The sequence below is a fragment of the Nymphalis io genome, chromosome 22 (assembly GCF_905147045.1).
Source record: "Nymphalis io chromosome 22, ilAglIoxx1.1, whole genome shotgun sequence".
In the NCBI taxonomy this organism is placed as follows: domain Eukaryota; kingdom Metazoa; phylum Arthropoda; class Insecta; order Lepidoptera; family Nymphalidae; genus Nymphalis; species Nymphalis io.
The window spans coordinates 1530275-1550950 of NC_065909.1; the positions used below are offsets into that span (position 1 = coordinate 1530275).

The 20676-nt window shown below is 32.8% G+C and overlaps 3 long non-coding RNA genes across 6 annotated transcripts; all 3 read right to left on the reverse strand.

The window, feature by feature from the left end:
- Nucleotides 1-755: 755 nt before the first annotated feature.
- On the reverse strand, nucleotides 756-1827 carry LOC126777135 (uncharacterized). Its single transcript, XR_007670009.1, has 2 exons — nucleotides 1791-1827; nucleotides 756-1134 (listed from the first exon to the last, which is right to left on the reverse strand). It is a non-coding gene; the product is annotated as an uncharacterized LOC126777135 (long non-coding RNA).
- A 4137-nt stretch (nucleotides 1828-5964) lies between these two features.
- On the reverse strand, nucleotides 5965-19354 carry LOC126777137 (uncharacterized). 4 transcript variants are annotated; one of them, XR_007670013.1, is made up of 2 exons: nucleotides 19324-19354; nucleotides 5965-6334 (listed from the first exon to the last, which is right to left on the reverse strand). It is a non-coding gene; the product is annotated as an uncharacterized LOC126777137 (long non-coding RNA). The 4 variants fall into 4 exon arrangements; XR_007670012.1 differs by lacking the exon at nucleotides 19324-19354 and adding an exon at nucleotides 6952-7022 and having other exon boundaries at nucleotides 5965-6311; XR_007670011.1 differs by lacking the exon at nucleotides 19324-19354 and adding an exon at nucleotides 6952-7022.
- LOC126777136 (uncharacterized) lies at nucleotides 12708-13690 on the reverse strand. Its single transcript, XR_007670010.1, has 2 exons — nucleotides 13628-13690; nucleotides 12708-13083 (listed from the first exon to the last, which is right to left on the reverse strand). It is a non-coding gene; the product is annotated as an uncharacterized LOC126777136 (long non-coding RNA).
- Nucleotides 19355-20676: the final 1322 nt, after the last annotated feature.

Sequence of the window (20676 nt, forward strand, 5' to 3'; positions counted from 1 at the left end):
CTGTAGTTACACTGACTCACTCACACTTCAAATTGAATCGAAATACACGTTAATCAAATAAGTAAATGTAAAAATTATGGAACAAGTGAGTATTAGTAAATTCTTAAACTAGTTTGTTATAATTTAACATTGTTGTAGGTAGGTAAACAAGTTGAAGCCCCTTCATATCTTCAACTTGAACAATCATTATAAAACTTAATTTTACCATTGTGGCCTCTACATATCCACAGCTGGTAAACAATTTGAAGACATGAAGGGGCTTCAACTTATTTACCAGCTGATGATATGTAGAAGGTATGGTTACCTACGAATATTGTGAATTGTTATTATTGTATTATTAATTTTCAACAAATGTGTAATAATAATAACACAAGTAAATCAGTAGCATATTACTCAGTTAAGTTATTTTTTTTTTATGATGCCTATATCGATCGGTCGGATATGACTTATAAAAAAATTACATCTGGCCATTAACTGTCATTATGGAAGAGAGACAACTGTCACGGTAGCGGTTTTTAAAAGAATGGAGGAACTAAGAAATTAATTATTTTGATATTAAGATTATTTCGGAGAATAAGGAACATTATGTTGTATATAAATACTACATTATATGTAAAAATATAATATATTATACAACTGCGTCTTATTTCGGACCAGCTTAAAGTAGTTATTTACAGTTACGTAACGTTATACACATAACCTATCTATTTTATAAGAAACCATGGACAGGGCAGATAGAAAAGGGCGATAACCAATATTGTCACCAACTTTTAATCCGTATCTGTGAAAACTTCGTACAATTAAACTAAATTGTAGTAATAATATTAACATTTTAATCGGAATTTTCATTTGTCGGTTTTTATTTGAAAATGGAAACAAGTCTTCCTAGTCTTCATTTAGCCACTAGGCTTATGATGGGCGACACCTAGGCCTCCAGTGACGACGGCTGGAAAACCGGGGCCTTTAGCAGAGGGTACGCTGCCACAGTGATCATTCTTCAATATATCACATTTCTCACTGGAAACTTCAATAAATTTTTCTGTTGTCGTTGTCGTTGTTGATGGTGCTAAACGCCTACGATTATCAGCCACAATGCAGCTTACAGCCATCACCAGAATCATAAGCTTATACATACTGAAAATATATTATTGTACATATTAATTATATATATATTTCTAAATTATATATAATATTATCAACATTTACTGATTTACCCATTCAGCATTTATACAACCGCCAAAAAATAGGATTGCCTACGATTGATTACGATTTGTATGATGAGTGGGCTAGTGTAATTAATTCCAGGTATCATTCTTTGTTGACTAGAGATAAAAGCATTACACTGCTTATTGTCAAAAATCTCTTGTGTACCCTCTTTGGTAGGTATAAAACATCTTTGTTACAAAGGTTGGTGGCAAATTGGCAATGTAATAAAATATGGTTCATATTTTTTACAGCACCAATGTCAATAGGCGGTGGTAATCAACAGTTGGCCAATTCACTCGTACTGAGTGAATTTTTTCAATGTCTTGAAAAAAATATCTGTGAATGATTGGTAAGTCCATCGTTATTTTATTTTTTATTATATTTTTGATAATATCAGTATCCACTTATAACTTAAAACTAATATCCACTTATAACACAATATCAACTTAACAATAATATTTTTATTAAAAGTTTAAATAAAGTGAAAATATTAAAATTTGAACGTTTGAATTAAGAACGATTGAATTAAAAAGATTAAAAAAAAAACTGGACAAAGATATATATTACAATGCCAAAGAACTTACTTGAAAGATGTAAATGCAGTTATTGTTCCAAATAAAATGTAGTTATTTAATATTTAAATTCCCTTTTTATACTAACCAGATATTTCATGCACACCGAGACAAAAAACTAACAACACATGCATAACATTTTTTAATACATTTTAAAATCAATTTGTTTTTGTTTATCGCGTTGATAAATATGTACAAATTATATCAATTATAATAATATGAAAGGACAAAAAAAAAATTTTTATTTTATAGATAGATAGATAGATAGATAGATAGATAGTCTTTATTTGGATCACACCACACGTAGGAAAAAATAAATAAAAAATAAACTAACTTGCAAAAATATTTACAAAAATATTTTGCATCCAATTTTATTTAAACTATATCTATTAAATATAATTGGATGCAAAATGGGAATTGCATTATTATGGAAACACAAAGAAAAGAGAAAAAATAAGTAAATAAAAATTAACAAAAATTAACTGTAAAGTGGTTTGGCATCCAAAATGGACAACCTCTCAGTTGAAGCTGGCATAATATTAACCCAGCACTGATTTTCAGAGGCCTCCATGTGACAGTGACGGACGGCCATGTAAACGTGACAAAGAGTAATATCAAATATTAAAGTGGTAGATTGTTACGTATAAACAAGTTATTAAATTACAAGTTAATAAAACTTAAAACTAAAGTCGTTATCTGAAATACATATACGATTATAAAAAAATAGGAGATTAAATCCGATATACAAATTAAAAAAAGTTGACATTTAGGCGGTATTTTTAAAAATTAACATGACTCCGACTCAAACTCGGCGATCAACACCATGGGAAGTAATGGCGGCCAATGCTATTAAGAAACAACACGGCGAATGAGCATTCTGAGAAGCGAGAATAGGTAAGTACTTAAGACCTAATCTTTGTTTTTGCTTTACATAAATTATTACGTTATTTGTGTTTACAGATTAACCATGTAATTTACATAGATAATATCAATCTATACATATAAATAACATTGGAGTGTCTGTTTTTAATATCGAAATAACCGCTTTTTACTACATGCATATGAATATATATACGATACATACACCGAAATAACATTTTTTACAATTTTTGTCTGTCTGTCTGTCTGTCTGTCTGTCTGTTTGTTCCGTCTAATCTCTGAAATGGGGATATAGAGGGGATAAACAAAGTTGCTTACTGAAGTTGCACATAAGAACAACATTTTGTATTTAAAATAGGTAGGCAGACTGGCAAATGGAACCCCTGATGATAAAGGGTGATTCTACACATAGACATTGATACTGTGAGGAATACTAACCCCTAAATCGTCAATGCGAAACCTTGGAAACTAAGATGTCCCTGTATAACATTGGCTGACTAAACCCTCATCGGTTCAGCTTAGAGAAAGCACACCTTCTCCTCAAAAAGGAGAGGTTAACACAGCAGCGGGCCATTTATAAGCTTTTATTTTACTCGTCGTTCAAACCGGATGACAATATCGCATTTTTTCTGTAAGTGATATTTGTAAGATATTTTGAGAAAATAAATATCTCTTTCATTTGATTCTTTGAAACAGTGATGAGGGGGTGCAGGAATTTCAGGTCACCTTCTCGTGACGCACTGACGGGGTCAGTGGTCGGTGAGCACTTCGAGAATTCTTCAGTGTGCCTAGTTCGAACGTTTTTACTTAATCGATTGCGTTGACGGTAGCCGTGATTTGTATGGAATTCCGAATATTGTCACTAGACGGTGCTGTTTCCATACAATACGCTATCGAATAGGTACTTAAAAAAAATTGCAATAGGCACAGACTGCTTGAAGTGTGACTATAGCGAACGATTGATGTGCTGTAGTGTGGTGCAGTGGAGGCGCTCCTGGTATTTCGCTGATGATTACCAAAGCGACCCTTTGACTATATTTAAATAAAATATATAAATTATTATTAAAATAAAAGTTAACAAAATTATTTCCACGCTTAAAACAATTTTTTATTCAATACATTTTATAAAACATAATGAATTATTCATACAATGTATTTGAGTTTCCTTTCATCTAATCATATAAATGTTATTTCAATTCCGCATTATATTAGCACAGCAGCGTATATTAGTGATTTCATTAAAAGTAGATAAGAATGCTTATAGACTTTTATTAATTGCCTGCCTATAATTCAGGCAGGTCTATAATGCCAGGCCCATTTTCTGTAAACCTAATAAAGCTGCATTGGATTATGTAGTATTGGACTTCCAAGGTTTTCCGAAAAATATGTAATTAACAGATTTTCATACGGATTTCACTAATGGGTGAAGTGAAGTCTAAGGAAGGTTAAAGTGTATAATTCATTAAATATTTATGGAAATTGAGTGAAATATGACGACAATTGTTGCACTACGTACCTATGTACGTATTTACATAATATTTATGTTGATATATTTTTATTCAGTTCCTTGAAGCTTGCCATTTGCCACTCAAAATGTTGCTGATCCTCACCCTGTGTTATTATGTGCTTATTGGCAAAGTCCAGCCCTCCATTTTCTCTCCATGTTAGGGAAATTTAAAGTGAAAAACTACAAAAAATAACAAATAAATTTAACTGTACGCTTAAAGGCATTGGATTATTACACCTACCTTTAATTAACTAGCGTTATTTCCTACCTCTAAACACAACCCGCTCGCTATTCAGGATTTTATTACAGTTTATAGTGTACGGCATAACTTCACAAGAAGCATAATTTTTAAATATACGTCTTTGATTAAAACTATACACCGTTGGATTGCTTTGCTTTAAACTTTCTTTGCTGTTAAAAATATGCAGGCACTTAAAAGTAACGTAGATCCATTGTTTCCATTCATCCATCCATCGATTGGTTCCGACAATACACATTAGCGCTGATAAAATTAGTAACCATGCTTCACATTCTTGTAGCTGTAGTTACACTGACTCACTCACACTTCAAATTGAAACACAGCAAGACATTTCCATTTTTGTAGTCGTTATTATGTATTACGGTAAATTACTTTGAGGTGACTCTACATTATATTGTAACTGTATTCCCCTGGGGTTGTTTTCCACAAAGTAGTTACTTACAGTTACGTAACATTATGTTTGTACGTAGAAACAATGATAATCACTATACAAATTTGAAAAGAAAGGATAAGCTTATAATGCCAAGTGTGAGGCTACGAAAAGTCAGTAAATCCTTCATGGAGCAAGGTACTCTTTTCTAAGAAAGAATTCGATAAAATTTAAATTACACGTCCCCTTTTTTTGTTCAAAAATCCTTTAATCTAAGGTTGTCAGGAAAATATAGATATTTCTTTAAATTTCGAATAAGTGGGCAGACGGGCTATTGGTTACCTGATGGTTAAGTGGTCACCACCGTGTTAAATTAACTCTGTAAGAAATATAAGCCATCCCTTACACAGACTTATCTTAAGACTATTTGTCGGTACCTTCCCTAATAGACTAGCATGAAGCCCTAAGCAACAAGTAATAGCTAAAGATCATTATGATCGCCATTGAACGCTCATTGTAGTATGCCCTATTTTTTAACTGAATTATTATTATATTCAAATAGATTCTGTTTGCTGTATTTTTTATATTCTATTCTATTTTGAAGACTAAGTTATGGATAGTGTCATCTTCATTCATAATATTCTGAAATATTTATAGTTTGGTTTTAATTTTATAGAAGATATCATCAATATGTATGTTTTGGTGAGTATTTTTTAATAATTAATTTGGATTTTTAATAATACGTTATTGCGTGTTATATTATCAGCGTTTGGCAGATTTAATTGGTAGTTAGCAGATAACGAATTTGTAAAAGTAAGTAAGTAACAGCCTTGAATGTGGGATATTGCTGGACTAAGGCCTCTCCTTTTTTGAGGAGAAGTTTTAGAGCTTATTTCACCACGCTGCTCCACTGCGGGTTGGTGGAATATACATGTGGCAGAATTTCAAGTGAAATTAGATAGTTTCCTCACGATGTTTTCCTTCACCGTCAAGCACGAGATTTATAAACACAAATCTTTAAAAAAAATTAAGTTTTAAAAAATGCCTTAACATTTTTCTTCCCAAGGTCGGTAGCGCATTGGCGGTGGTGAGCATCAGGTGGCTCAATTGCCTGTCTTATCTATTTTATAAGAAACTATGAACAGGGCACATAGAAAGGCGCGAAAACCAATATTGTCACCAACTTTTAATCCGTATCTGTGAAAACTTCGTACAATTAAACTAAATTGTAGTAATAATATTAACATTTTAATCGGAAATTTCATTTTATCTTTTTTTTTTGAAAATGGAAACAAGTCTTCATTTAGCCACTAGGCTTATGATGGGCGACACCTAGGCCTCCAGTGACGACGGCTGGAAAACCGGGGCCTTTAGCAGAAGGTACGCTGCCACAGTGATCATTTTTCAATATATCACATTTCTCACTGGAAACTTCAATAACTTTTTCTGTTGTCGTTGTCGTTGTTGATGGTGCTAAACGCCTACGATTATCAGCCACAATGCAGCTTGCAGCCATCACTAGAATCATAAGCTTATACATACTGAAAATATATTATTGTACATATTAATTATATATATATCTCTAAAGTATATATAATATTATCAACATTTACTGATTAACCCACTCAGCATTTATACAACCGCAAAAAAATAGGATTGCCTACGATTGATTACGATTTGTATGGTGAGTGGGCTAGTGTAATTAATTCCAGGTATCATTCTTTGTCGAATGAAGATAAAAGCATAATACTGCTTATTGACAAAAATCTCTTGTGTTCCCCCGTTGGTAGGTACATAACATCTTTGTTACAAAAGTTGGTGGCAAATTGGCAATGTAATAAAATATGGTTATTAATTTTACAGCGCCAATGTCTATAGGGGGCGGTAACCAATAGTTGGCCAATTCACTCGTATTGACTGAATTTTTTCAATGTCTTGAAAAAAATATGTGTATGATGAGTGTATCCATCGTTATTTTATTTTTTACTATATTTTTAATTCTATCAATCGGTAAATACAACTTACCAATAATATTTTTATTAAAAGCTTAAATAAAGTGAAAATATTAAAATTTGAACGTTTGAATTAAGAACGATTGAATTAAAAAGATTAAAAAAAAACTTGACAAAGATATATATTACAATGCCAAAGAACTTACTTGAAAGATGTAAATGATGTTATTGTTCGAAATAAAATGTAGTTATTTAATATTTAAATTCCCTTTTTATACTAACCAGATATTTCATGCACACCGAGACAAAAAACTAACAACACTGCATAACATTTTTTAATACATTTTAAAATCAATTTGTTTTTGTTTATCGCGTTGATAAATGTGTACAAATTATATCAATTATATGAAAGGACAAAAAAAAATTTTTACTTTATAGAGGGGATACAACATAAACAAAGTTGCTTACTGAAGTTGCACATAAAAACAACATTTTGTATTTAAAATAGGTAGGCAGACTGGCAAATGGAACACCTGATTATAAATGGTGATTCTTCACATAGACATTGGTACTGTGAGGAATACTAACCCCTAAATCGTCAATGCGAAACCTTGAAAACTAAGATGATGGCTGACTAAACCCTCATTGGTTCAGCTTAGAGAAAGCACACCTTCTCCTCAAAAAGGAGAGGTTAACACAGCAGTGGGCCATTTACAGGCTTTTACTTTTCTCGTCGTTCAAACAGGATAACAACAATACTAAGTATTGTGTTTGGCGGTTGAATATGTGCTGTGTGGGTAGTACAAAGACTGGCTTGCACAAAGTCCTAACACCAAGTAACTTAAGCACAATCTGTACTCACACTCATTAGACTCTTAATTATTATTTTTTATTTAATTTGCATCAATTTTACTAACATCTAAATACTAAGCCAAATGGTTTACGGGTAATGCTGTCTGCTAATGTTTTTATAATATCGCATTTTTTCTTTAAGTAATATTTGTAAGATATTTTGAGAAAATAAATGTCTCTTTCATTTGATTCTTTAGAACAGTGATGAGGGGGTGCAGGAATTGCAGGTCACCTTCTCGCGACGCACTGACGGAGTCAGTGGTCGGTGAGCACTTCGAGAATTCTTCAGTGTGCTTAGTTCGAATGTTTTTACTTCTCGATAATTGATTGCTTTGACGGTAGCAGTGAATTGTATGGAATTCCGATTATTGTCACTAGACGGCGCTGCTTCCATAAAATACGCTATCAAATAGGTACTTAAAACAACTTGCAATAGGCACACCACACAGACTGTTTGAAGTGTGACTATGGCGAACAATTGATGTGCTGTAGTGTGGTGCAGTGGAGGCGCTCCTGGTATTTCGCTGATGATTACCAAAGCGACCCTTTGACTATATTTAAATAAAATATATAAATTATTCTTATGTCAATATCATCTCTTAAATATTATTAAAATTATTTCCACGCTTAAAGCAATTTTATATTCAATATATTTTATAAAACATAATTTGTGTGCAGCGAAATGAATTATTCATACAATGTATTTGAGTTTCCTTTCATCTAATCATATAAATGTTATTTCAATTCCGCATTAGATCAGCACAGCAGCGTATATTAGTGATTTCATTAAAAGTAAATACGAGTAGATAAGAATGCACATATATATATATATGCATTCTTATCTACTCGCATATTAATTGCCTGCCTCGTGGGTCTATAATTCTAGGCCAAGGTTGTCCGAAAAATATGTAATTAACAGTCTGTAATCAATATTGTTTTATTATATTGACGAGCCGGTTGGCGTGGTTGGTAGATACTTGCCTTTCACGCCGAAGGTTGTGGGTTCGATTCCCACCCAGGACAGACATTTGTGTGCATGAACATGTCTGTTTGTCCTGAGTCTGGGTGTAATTATCTATATAAGTATGTATTTCAAAAAAAAAGTAGTATATGTAGTATATCAGTTGTCTGGTTTCCATAGCACAAGCTTTGTACAAGCTTAATTTGGGATCAGATAACCGTGTGTGAAAAATATCCCAGGATATATATTATATACAGGAGTCCGTGGCTCTGTTTCTTTTTTAGTAAAGGAGAAGTAACTTAACAGCTTGTAAATATCCTATAGCTGGAAAGCCTAGCTATCCTCTCATCTTAAAGATAGTACTTGGAGTTTAGTCCACCAGGTTATTCCAATAAGCAAATGATGAGAAACAATCATCTATTAGGATTCACGTGTTCTAGAGTCATCTCCTCTCTTTTTTTAATATGGGATCCGAAAATCAAATGATACGCCTGATACTAAGTGCCACTGCCCTTTTAACTTTTTTTAAATGTCTTACTTACTTGTAGCTTTTGTTACACTTGCCTATCACTCCAAACCGAAAGCCAACGACCCAAAGTATTATATTAGTTTGGCTGTAAAACGTGTGAAGGGTGTACATTTTTTTGGGTGAGTGTATGTTTTTTTGGGAAAGGGAATAAACTTAAATTTCTGTACAACCGTTTTAAAATAACTCTTCAAGAAACTCAGTAGCAACTCTTCTCCATTATTTAAAAAATAGAAATTATATTCGTTTATTTTTACTTGTCATGTCAATCAACAGCGTTACAGAAATGGTTGTACAGTTATTACTTATTACATAGGATTATATTTTTGTAATAAGAAACTTGAGAAAAAAAAAATTGAAAGTAAAGACATCATATAAGTATTAATATTTACAGTAAAACACATTCTTGCTTAATATTAATGCAAAAAAAATCGCTTGTTTGTGTGTTTGCGTGTGTGTACGTTTGTGTATATTGTTATATATTGTCCCAGGACGTAGATGCTATAAGTTCAAAGGCACATATTTATAAGTACTACATATTATAAAACAAAGTCCCCCCACTCCATCTGTATGTCTGTCTTTCTGAACGCAATAATCTCAAAAAATACGAAACGGATTTTCATACGGTTTTCACTAATGGGTGAAGTGAAGTCTAGGGAAGGTTAAGGTGTATTTATTAAATATTTATGGAAATTGAGTTAAATATGACGACAATTGTTGTACTAGGTACATAGATATAATATTTATGTTGATATATTTTTATCCAGTACCTTGCCGCTTGCCATTTTCCAGTACCTGTACAGTCGTTTGCTTATTGGCAAAGTCCAGCCCTCCATTTCCTCTCCATGTAAGGGAAATTTAAAAAGAGAAACTACAAAAAATAACAAATAAATTTATTATTATTACACCTACATTTAATTAACTAGAGCGTTATTTCCTACCTCTAAACACAACCTGTTCGCTATTTTAGGATTTTATTACAGTCTATTGTGTTCGGCATAACGATAGGCCTAAAGACACGCCTTTGATTAAAACTATACACCGTTGGATCGCTTTGCCTTAAACTTTCTTTGCTGTTCAAAATATACAGGCACTTAACAGTAACGTAGATCTATTTTCATTTTTCATTCATCCATCCATCAATTGGTTCAAATTGAAACGCAGCAACACATTTCCATTTTCGTAGTCCTTATTTTGTCTTATAGTAAATTACTTTGGGGTGACTCTACATATATTGTTACTGTATTCCCCTGGGGCTGTTTTCCACAAAGTAGTTACTTACAGTAACGTAACATTATGTTTGTACGTAGAACCAGTGATAATCACTACATAAACTTGAAAAGTAATCATAAGCTTATAATACCAAGTCTGAGGCTCCGTAAAATCAGTAAATCCTTCATGGGGCAAGGTAGGTACTCTTTTCTAAGAAAGAATTCGATAAGATTTGTATTACACGTCCCCCTTTTTGTTCAAAAATCCTTTAATCAAAGGTTGTCAGGAAAATATAGCTATTTCTTTAAATTTCGAATAATTGGGCAGACGGGCTTATTGGCCACCTGACGGTAAGTGGTCACGACCGTGTTTTAAATTAACACTGTAAGAAATATAAGCCACCCCTTACATTTTCAATGCTTAGAAACTAAGATGTTATGTCTCTTGGGTCCGAAGTTATACTGTCTAACTCACCCTTCACACCGGAAGTCAACAACACTAAATATTACAGTTTATCTGAAGATTATTAGACCGTACCTCCCCTAATTGGCTATCACGAAGCCCTTAGCATCAAGTAATAGCTAAAGATCATTATGGCCGCCATTGAACGCTCATTATAATATGCCTTATTTTTAAACTGAATTCTGTGATATATTCAAAAAGATTCTGTTTGTTGTATTTTTTTTTATATTCTATTCTATTTTCAAGACTTAGTTATGGACAGTGTCATCCACATTCATAATATTCTGGATCAAAGGAGTCGTAAATATAAAATAGGCCAACGTCTCGCAGCTTTCCCGTGTGCAATTATGAAACCAAAAGATATATATACAAGATTTGTAAAAAATAAAAGTTCAATTAAAATTTGTGTATTAATTATTGATCCTACAATTACAACTATGATGCTGCTTGGAAATAAAAGAGAGACATAAAAAACTATACCTTATTTCTTCTTCACACACGTTCTATTCCTAAGGTAGGTAAATGCCTGTATTATAGACAACAACCGACTGATATACACACTTATATATCAGTTAATCAAAAAATCATTAACAGTAAATCACGCTAACAAGACGGAATTTTTGAAGCATTTGCAGAATGAGTGGGAAGAATTGCTAGAAGAATGAATGTCACAATTAAGTCTATGCCTCGCCGGTGCGCTACAAATATAGCTGCTAAAGGCACAGCAACAAAGTATTGAATCGAGTGAAAACTAACAACACATGCTTCTTTAAATCTCATTAGTGATTTCTGTTTATTTCGGCGACATTGTATGTTCAATACTTTTGCACAGCCAGGAAAAAATTTTGTTGAACAATTAATTATTTAAAAGCAATACTAATTAATGTATACAATTCATTGTTTCCAAAGATAAATAAATACGTGTTTTTTGTGCAGTGCGTATGAAAAATAGAATGACCTGATACTTTTGCACGTCACTGTATATATTATTCACCCACAGTTTATTCCTAAGATGGGCAACTTAATGCCTGTTTTATACATAACAGCCGACTGGTATACATATATATGATTTTTAATAAACAAATGTATTTCCGGTGCGGAAGGTGCACCAACGGACCAAACAAAAAAAAAACAACTACACCGGTCAACAAGGAGAAATAAAATACTATCGACAATGTAATATAATTCCTTCATCTCAGGACTCAGATCGGATAAGCGTCTCATTTTTCTTATCTCATAACCCAAACGCAAACAATTGAACGTAAAAGTTCGTAAGACAGTTATGCACATGAATCACTGGATACTCAAGAGTTATTAGTATTGAGGTCATTATGGTACATCGGTTATTTGACAGTACATAAGGCGATGTTCGACTTGGCATTGTTAATTAGTATCTTTTTATCCATTACCTGAAGAAAGAAATATTTACAGTTTGGTTTTAATTTTATAAAATATATCACCAATATGTATGTTTTGGTGAATATTTTTTAATAATTAATTTAGATTTTTAATAATACGTTATTACTTGTTATATTATCAGCGCTTCGCTAATTTAATTGGTAGTTAGCAGATAACGAATTTATAAAAGTAAGTAAGTAACAGCCTTGAATGTGGGATATTGCTGGACTAAGGCCTCTCCTTTTTTGAGGAGAAGTTTTGGAGCTTATTTCACAACGCTGCTCCAATGCGGGTTGGTGGAATATATATGTGGCAGAATTTCAAGTGAAATTAGATACATGCAGTTTCCTCACGATGTTTTCCTTCACCGCCAAGTACGATATAAATTATAAACACAAATCTTTAAGAAAAATTAAGTTTTAAAAAATGCGTTAACATTTTTCTTCCCGAGGTCGGTAGCGCATTGGCGGTGGTGAGCATCAGGTGGCTCAATTGCCTGTCTTATCTATTTTATAAGAAATCATGGACAGAGCAGATAGAAAAGCGCAATAACCAATATTATCACCAACTTTTAATCCGTATCGGACAAAACTTCGTACAATTAAACTAAATTGTTGTAATAATATTAACATTTTAATCGGAAATTTTATTGTATCGGTTTTTATTTGAAAATGGAAACAAGTCTTCATTTAGCCACTAGACTTATGATGGGCGACACCTAGGCCTCCAGTGACGACGGCTGGAAAACCGGGGCCTTTAGCAGAGGGTACGCTGCCACAGTGATCATTCTTCAATATATCACATTTCTCACTGGAAACTTCAATAAATTTTTCTGTTGTCGTTGTCGTTGTTGATGGTGCTAAACGCCTACGATTATCAGCCACAATGCAGCTTGCAGCCATCACCAGAATCATAAGCTTATACATACTGAAAATATATTATTGTACATATTAATTATATATATATTTCTAAATTATATATAATATTAACCCACTCACTTTGTATGGTGAGTGGGCTAGTGTAATTAATTCCAGGTATCTTTCTGTATTGAATGAAGATAAAAGCATTACACTGCTTATTGTCAATCTTGTGTTCCCCCGTTGGTAGGTACATAACATCTTTGTTACAAAGGTTGGTGGCAAATTGGCAATGTAATAAAATATGGTTATTAATTTTACAGCACCAATGTCTATAGGGGGCGGTAACCAATAGTTGGCCAATTCACTCGTATTGACTGAATTGTTTCAATGTCTTGAAAAAAATATGTGAATGATGGGTATATCCATCGTTATTTTATTTTTTATTATATTTTTAATTCTATCAGTAAATACAACTTACCAATAATATTTTTATTAAAAGTTTAAATAAAGTGAAAATATTAAAATTTGAACGTTTGAATTAAGAACAATTAAATTAAAAAGATTTAAAAAAAACTTGACAAAGATATATATTACAATGCCAAAGAACTTACTTGAAAGATGTAAATGCAGTTGATGTTCTAAATAAAAAGTACTTATTTAATGTTTAAATTCCCTTTTTATACTAACCAGATATTGTATGCACACCGAGTCAAAAAACTAACAACACATGCATAACATTTTTTAATACATTTTAAAATCAATTTGTTTTTGTTTATCGCGTTGATAAATATGTACAAATTATATCAATGATATGAAAGGACAGAATTTTTTTATATATTTAATCTTTATAGAGGGGATACAACATAAACAAAGTTGCTTACTGAAGTTGCACATTTTGTATTTATTTGCCTACCTAGCAGACTGGCAAATGGAACCCCTGATTATAAATGTTGATTCTACACATAGATACTGTGAGGAATACTAACCCCTAAATCGTCAATGCGAAACCTTGGAAACTAAGATGTCCCTGTACTCATACTGGCTGGTACACTCTGCGCTGGCCCACTGCTGTGTTAACTTTTCCTCAAGAAGGAGAGGTTAACACAGCACAGGTGGGTCATTTACAGGCTTTTACTTTACTCGTCGTTCAAAGAAGATAACAACAATACTAAATATTGCTGTTTGGCGGCTAAATATGTGCTGTGTGTGTGGTACCTAGACTAGCTTGCACAAAGTCTTAAAACCAAGTAACTTAAGCCCAATCTGTACTTACACTGATTTGTTCTTAATTATTATTATTTTTATTTTATTTGTATAAATTTTATAAACATCTAAATACTAAGCTAAATGGTTTACGCGTAATACTTTCTGCTAATGTTTTTATAATATCGCATTTTTTCTGTAAGTGATATATGTAAGATATTTTGAGAAAATAAATGTCTCTCCCATTTGATTCTTTGAAACAATGATGAGGGGGTGCAGGAATTGCAGGTCACCTTCTCATGACGCTGAGAATTCGAGAATTCTTCCGTGTGCCTAGTTCGAACGTTTTTACTTAATCGATTGCGTTGACGGTAGCCGTGATTTGTATGGAATTCCGAATATTGTCACTAGACGGCGCTGTTTCCATACAATACACTATCGAATAGGTACTTAAAAAAACTTGCAATAGGCACACAGACTGCTTGAAGTGTGACTATGGCGAACGATTGATGTGCTGTAGTGTGGTGCAGTGGAGGCGCTCCTGGTATTTCGCTGATGATTACCAAAGCGACCCTTAGACTATATATAAATGATATATATATATACTATTCGTATGTGAATAACATTTCTTAAATATTATTAAAATAAAAGCTTACAAAATTATTTCCACGCTTAAAGCAATTTTTTATTCAATACATTTTATAAAACATAATTTGTGTGCAGCGAAATTAATTATTCATACAATGTATTTGAGTTTCCTTTCATCTAATCATATAAATGTTATTTCAATTCCGCATTAGATCAGCACAGCAGCGTATATTAGTGATTTGTTTAAAAGTAAATACGAGTAGACAAGAATGCTTATATACTTTTATTAATAGCCTGCCTCGCAGGTCTATAATTTTGTAATACGAAACATGAGAAAAAAAATTAAAAGTAAAGACATCGTATAAGTATTAATATTTACAGTAAAACACATTCTTGCTTAATATTAATGCGAAAAAATCGCTTGTGCGCGTGCGCGCGCGTGTGTGTTTGCGTGTGTGTACGTTTGTGTATATTGTTATATATTGTCCCAGGACGTAGATGCTTTATAGCATCTACGTGCAGTTTTACTACATATTATAAAACAAGTCCCCCCGCTCCATCTGTCTGTGTCTTTCTGAACGCAATAATTTAAAAAAGTTCCTGACGGATTTTCATACGGTTTTCACTAATGGGCGAAGTGAAGTTAGGTGTATAATTCAATAAATATTTATGGAAATTGAGTGAAATACGACGACAATTGTTGCACTACGTACCTATGTACGTATATATATAATATTTATGTTGATATATTTTTATGCAGTGCCTTGAAGTTTGCCATTTGCCACTCAACCTGGTACTGATCCTCACCCTGTGTTATCCTGTTTAGTCGTTTGCTTGTTGGCAAAGTCCAGCCCTCCATTTTTTCTCCATGTCAGGGATATTTAAAATGAGAAACTACAAAAAATAACTATTAAATCTAACTGTACGCTTAAAGGCATTGGACTATTACACCTACATTCAATTAACTAGAACGTTATTTCCTACTTCTCAACACAACCTGTTCGCTATTTTAGGATTTTATTACAGTCTATTGTGTACGGCATAACTTCACAAGAGGCTTAATTTTAAAGATACGCCTTTGATTAAAACTATACACTGGATCGATTTGCTTTAACCTTTTTTGCTGTCGAAAATACGCAGGTTATGTGTGTACGTAGAACCAGTGATAATCACTATATAAACTTGAAAAGTAAGGATAAGCTTATAATACCAAGTGTGAGGCTCCGTAAAGCCAGTAAATCCTTCATAGGGCAAGGTACTATTTTCTAAGAAACTATTGGATAAGAATTGTATTACACGTTCCCCTTTTTGTGTAAAAATCCTTTAATCAAATGTTTTTTTGGAAGAGATAGCGATTTCTTTACATTTCGAATGAGTGGGCAGACGGGCTTATTGGTCACCAGATGGTAAGTGGTCACCACCATGTCACTTTAACACTGTTAAAAATATAAGTCATCCCTTACATCGTCAATTCACCAACAACCTTAGAAACTAATATGTTATGTCTCTTGGGTCCGAAGTTGTACTGTCTAACTCACCCTTCACACCGGAAGTCAACAACACTAAATATTACAGTTTATCTGAAGATTATTACACGGTACCTCCCATAATTTGCTAGCACGAAGCCCTTAGTATCAAGTAAAAGCTAAAAATCGTTATGACCGCCATTGAACGCTCATTATAATATGCCTTATTTTTAAACTGAATTCTGTAATATATTCAAATAGATTCTGTTTGTTGTATTTTTTTTATATTCTATTCTATTTTCAAGACTAAGTTGTGGACAGTGTCATCCACATTCATAATATTCTGGATCAAAGGAGTCGTAAATATAAAATAGGCCAACGTCTCGCAGCTTTCCCGTATGAAATTATGAAACCAAAAGATATATATACAAGATTTGTAAAAAATAAAAGTTCAATTAAAATTTGTGTATTAATTATTGATCCTACAATTTCAACTATGATGCTGCCTGGAAATAAAAGAGAGACATAAAAAACTATACCTTATTTCTTCTTCACACACGTTCTATTCCTAAGGTAGGTAAATGCCTGTATTATAGACAACAGCCGACTGATATACACACTTATATATCAGTTAATCAACAAATCATTAACAGTAAATCACGCTAACAAGACGGAATTTTTGAAGCATTTGCAGAATGAGTGGGAAGAATTGCTAGAAGAACGAATGTCACAATTAAATGAGTCTATGCCTCGCCGGTGCGCTACAAATATAGCTGCTAAAGGCACAGCATCAAAGTATTGGATCGAGTGAAAACTAACAACACATGCTTCTTTAAATCTCATTAGTGATTTCTGTTTATTTCGGCGACATTGTATGTTCAATACTTTTGCACAGCCAGGAAAAAAATTTGTTGAACAATTAATTATTTAAAAGCAATACTAATTAATGTATACAATTCATTGTTTCCAAAGATAAATAAATACGTGTTTTTGTGCAATGTGTGATAATATGAAAAATAGGATGACCTGATACTTTTGCACGTCACAGTATATATTATTCACCCACAGTTTACTCCTAAGATGGGCAACTCAATGCCTGTTTTATAGATAACAGCCGACTGGTATACATATATATGATTTTTAATAAATAAATGATTCCCGGGGCGGAAGTTGCACCAACGGACCAAACAAACAAAATACAACTACACCGGTCAACAAAGAGAAATAAAATACTATCGACAATGTAATATAATTCCTTCATCTCAGGACTCAGATCGGATAAGCGTCTCATTTTTCTTATCTCATAACCCAAACGCAAACAATTGAACGTAAAAGTTCGTAAGACAGTTATGCACATGAATCACTGGATACTCAAGAGTTATTAGTATTGAGGTCATTACGGTACATCGGTTATTTGACAGTATATAAGGCGATGTTCGACTTGGCATAGTTAATTAGTATCTTTTTATCCATTACCTGAAGAAAGAAATATTTACAGTTTGGTTTTAATTTTATAAAATATATCACCAATATGTATGTTTTGGTGAATATTTTTTAATAATTAATTTAGATTTTTAATAATACGTTATTACTTGTTATATTATCAGCGCTTCGCTAATTTAATTGGTAGTTAGCAGATAACGAATTTGTAAAAGTAAGTAAGTAACAGCCTTGAATGTGGGATATTGCTGGACTAAGGCCTCTCCTTTTTTGAGGAGAAGTTTTGGAGCTTATTTCACAACGCTGCTCCAATGCAGGTTGGTGGAATATACATGTGGCAGAATTTCAAGTGAAATTAGATAGTTTCCTCACGATGTTTTCCTTCCCCGTCAAGCACGAGATTTATAAACACAAATCTTTAAAAAAAATTAAGTTTTAAAAAATGCGTTAACATTTTTCTTTCCAAGGTCGGTAGCGCATTGGCGGTGGTGAGCATCAGGTGGCTCAATTACCTGTCTTATCTATTTTATAAGAAATCATGGACAGAGCAGATAGAAAAGCGCGATAACCAATATTGACACCAACTTTTAATCCGTATCGGACAAAACTTCGTACAATTAAACTAAATTGTTGTAATAATATTAACACTTTAATCGGAAATTTCATTTTATCTTTTTTTTTTGAAAATGGAAACAAGTTCTCATTTAGCCACTAGGCTTATGATGGGCGACACCTAGGCCTCCTGTGACGACGGCTGGGAAACCGGGGCCTTTAGCAGAGGGTACGCTGCCACAGTGATCATTCTTCAATATATCACATTTCTCACTGGAAACTTCAATAACTTTTTCTGTTGTCGTTGTCGTTGTTGATGGTGCTAAACGCCTACGATTATCAGCCACAATGCAGCTTGCAGCCATCACCAGAATCATAAGCTTATACATACTGAAAAAATATTATTGTACATATTAATTATATATAATATTATTTTATATATTTCTAAATTATATATAATATTATCAACATTTACTGATTAACCCACTCAGCATTTATACAACCGCCAAAAATTAGGATTTGCCTACGATTGATTACGATTTGTATGGTGAGTGGGCTAGTGTAATTAATTCCAGGTATCATTCTTTGTTGAATAGAGATAAAAACATTATACTGCTTATTGTCAAAAATCTCTTGTGTTCCCTCGTTGGTAGGTATATAACATCTTTGTTACAAAGGTTGGTGGCACATTGGCAATGTAATAAAATATGGTTCATATTTTTTACAGCACCAATGTCAATAGGCGGTGGTAACCAACAGTTGGCCAATTCACTCTTACTGAGTGAATTTTTTCAATGTCTTGAAAAAAATTTCTGTGAATGATTGGTAAGTCCATCGTTATTTTATTTTTTATTATATTTTTGATACTATCAGTATCCACTTATAACTTAAAACTAATATCCACTTATAACACAATATCAACTTAACAATAATATTTTTATTAAAAGTTTAAATAAAGTGAAAATATTAAAATTTGAACGTTTGAATTAAGAAGGATTGAATTAAAAAGATTAAAAAAAACTTGACAAAGATATATATTACAATGCCAAAGAACTTACTTGAAAGATGTAAATGCAGTTATTGTTCGAAATAAAATGTAGTTATTTAATATTTAAATTCCCTTTTTATACTAACCAGATATTTTATGCACACCGAGACAAAAAACTAACAACACATGCATAACATTTTTTAATACATTTTAAAATCAATTTGTTTTTGTTTATCGCGTTGATAAATATGTACAAATTATATCAATTATAATAATATGAAAGGACAAAAAAAAATTTTTACTTTAAAGAGGGGATAAACAAAGTTGCTTACTGAAGTTGCACATAAGAACAACATTTTGTATTTAAAATAGGTAGGCAGACTGGCAAATGGAACCCCTGATGATAAATGGTGATTCTACACATAGACATTGATACTGTGAGGAATACTAACCCCTAAATCGTCAATGCGAAACCTTGGAAACTAAGATGTCCCTGTATAACATTGGCTGACTAAACCCTCATCGGTTCAGCTTAGAGAAAGCACACCTTCTCCTCAAAAAGGAGAGGTTAACACAGCAGCGGGCCATTTATAAGCTTTTATTTTACTCGTCGTTCAAACCGGATGACAATATCGCATTTTTTCTGTAAGTGATATTTGTAAGATATTTTGAGAAAATAAATATCTCTTTCATTTGATTCTTTGAAACAGTGATGAGGGGGTGCAGGAATTTCAGGTCACCTTCTCGTGACGCACTGACGGGGTCAGTGGTCGGTGAGCACTTCGAGAATTCTTCAGTGTGCCTAGTTCGAACGTTTTTACTTAATCGATTGCGGTAGCCGTGATTTGTATGGAATTCCGAATATTGTCACTAGACGGTGCTGTTTCCATACAATACGCTATCGAATAGGTACTTAAAAAAAATTGCAATAGGCACAGACTGCTTGAAGTGTGACTATAGCGAACGATTGATGTGCTGTAGTGTGGTGCAGTGGAGGCGCTCCTGGTATTTCGCTGATGATTACCAAAGCGACCCTTTGACTATATTTAAATAAAATATATAAATTATTATTAAAATAAAAGTTAACAAAATTATTTCCACGCTTAAAACAATTTTTTATTCAATACATTTTATAAAACATAATGAATTATTCATACAATGTATTTGAGTTTCCTTTCATCTAATCATATAAATGTTATTTCAATTCCGCATTATATCAGCACAGCAGCGTATATTAGTGATTTGTTTAAAAGTAAATACGAGTAGACAAGTATGCTTATAGACTTTTATTAATTGCCTGCCTATAATTCAGGCAGGTCTATAATGCCAGGCCCATTTTCTGTAAACCTAATAAAGCTGCATTGGATTATGTAGTGTTGGACTTCCAAGGTTTCAAGAAACTCAGTCAGAAACTCTTCCCCAC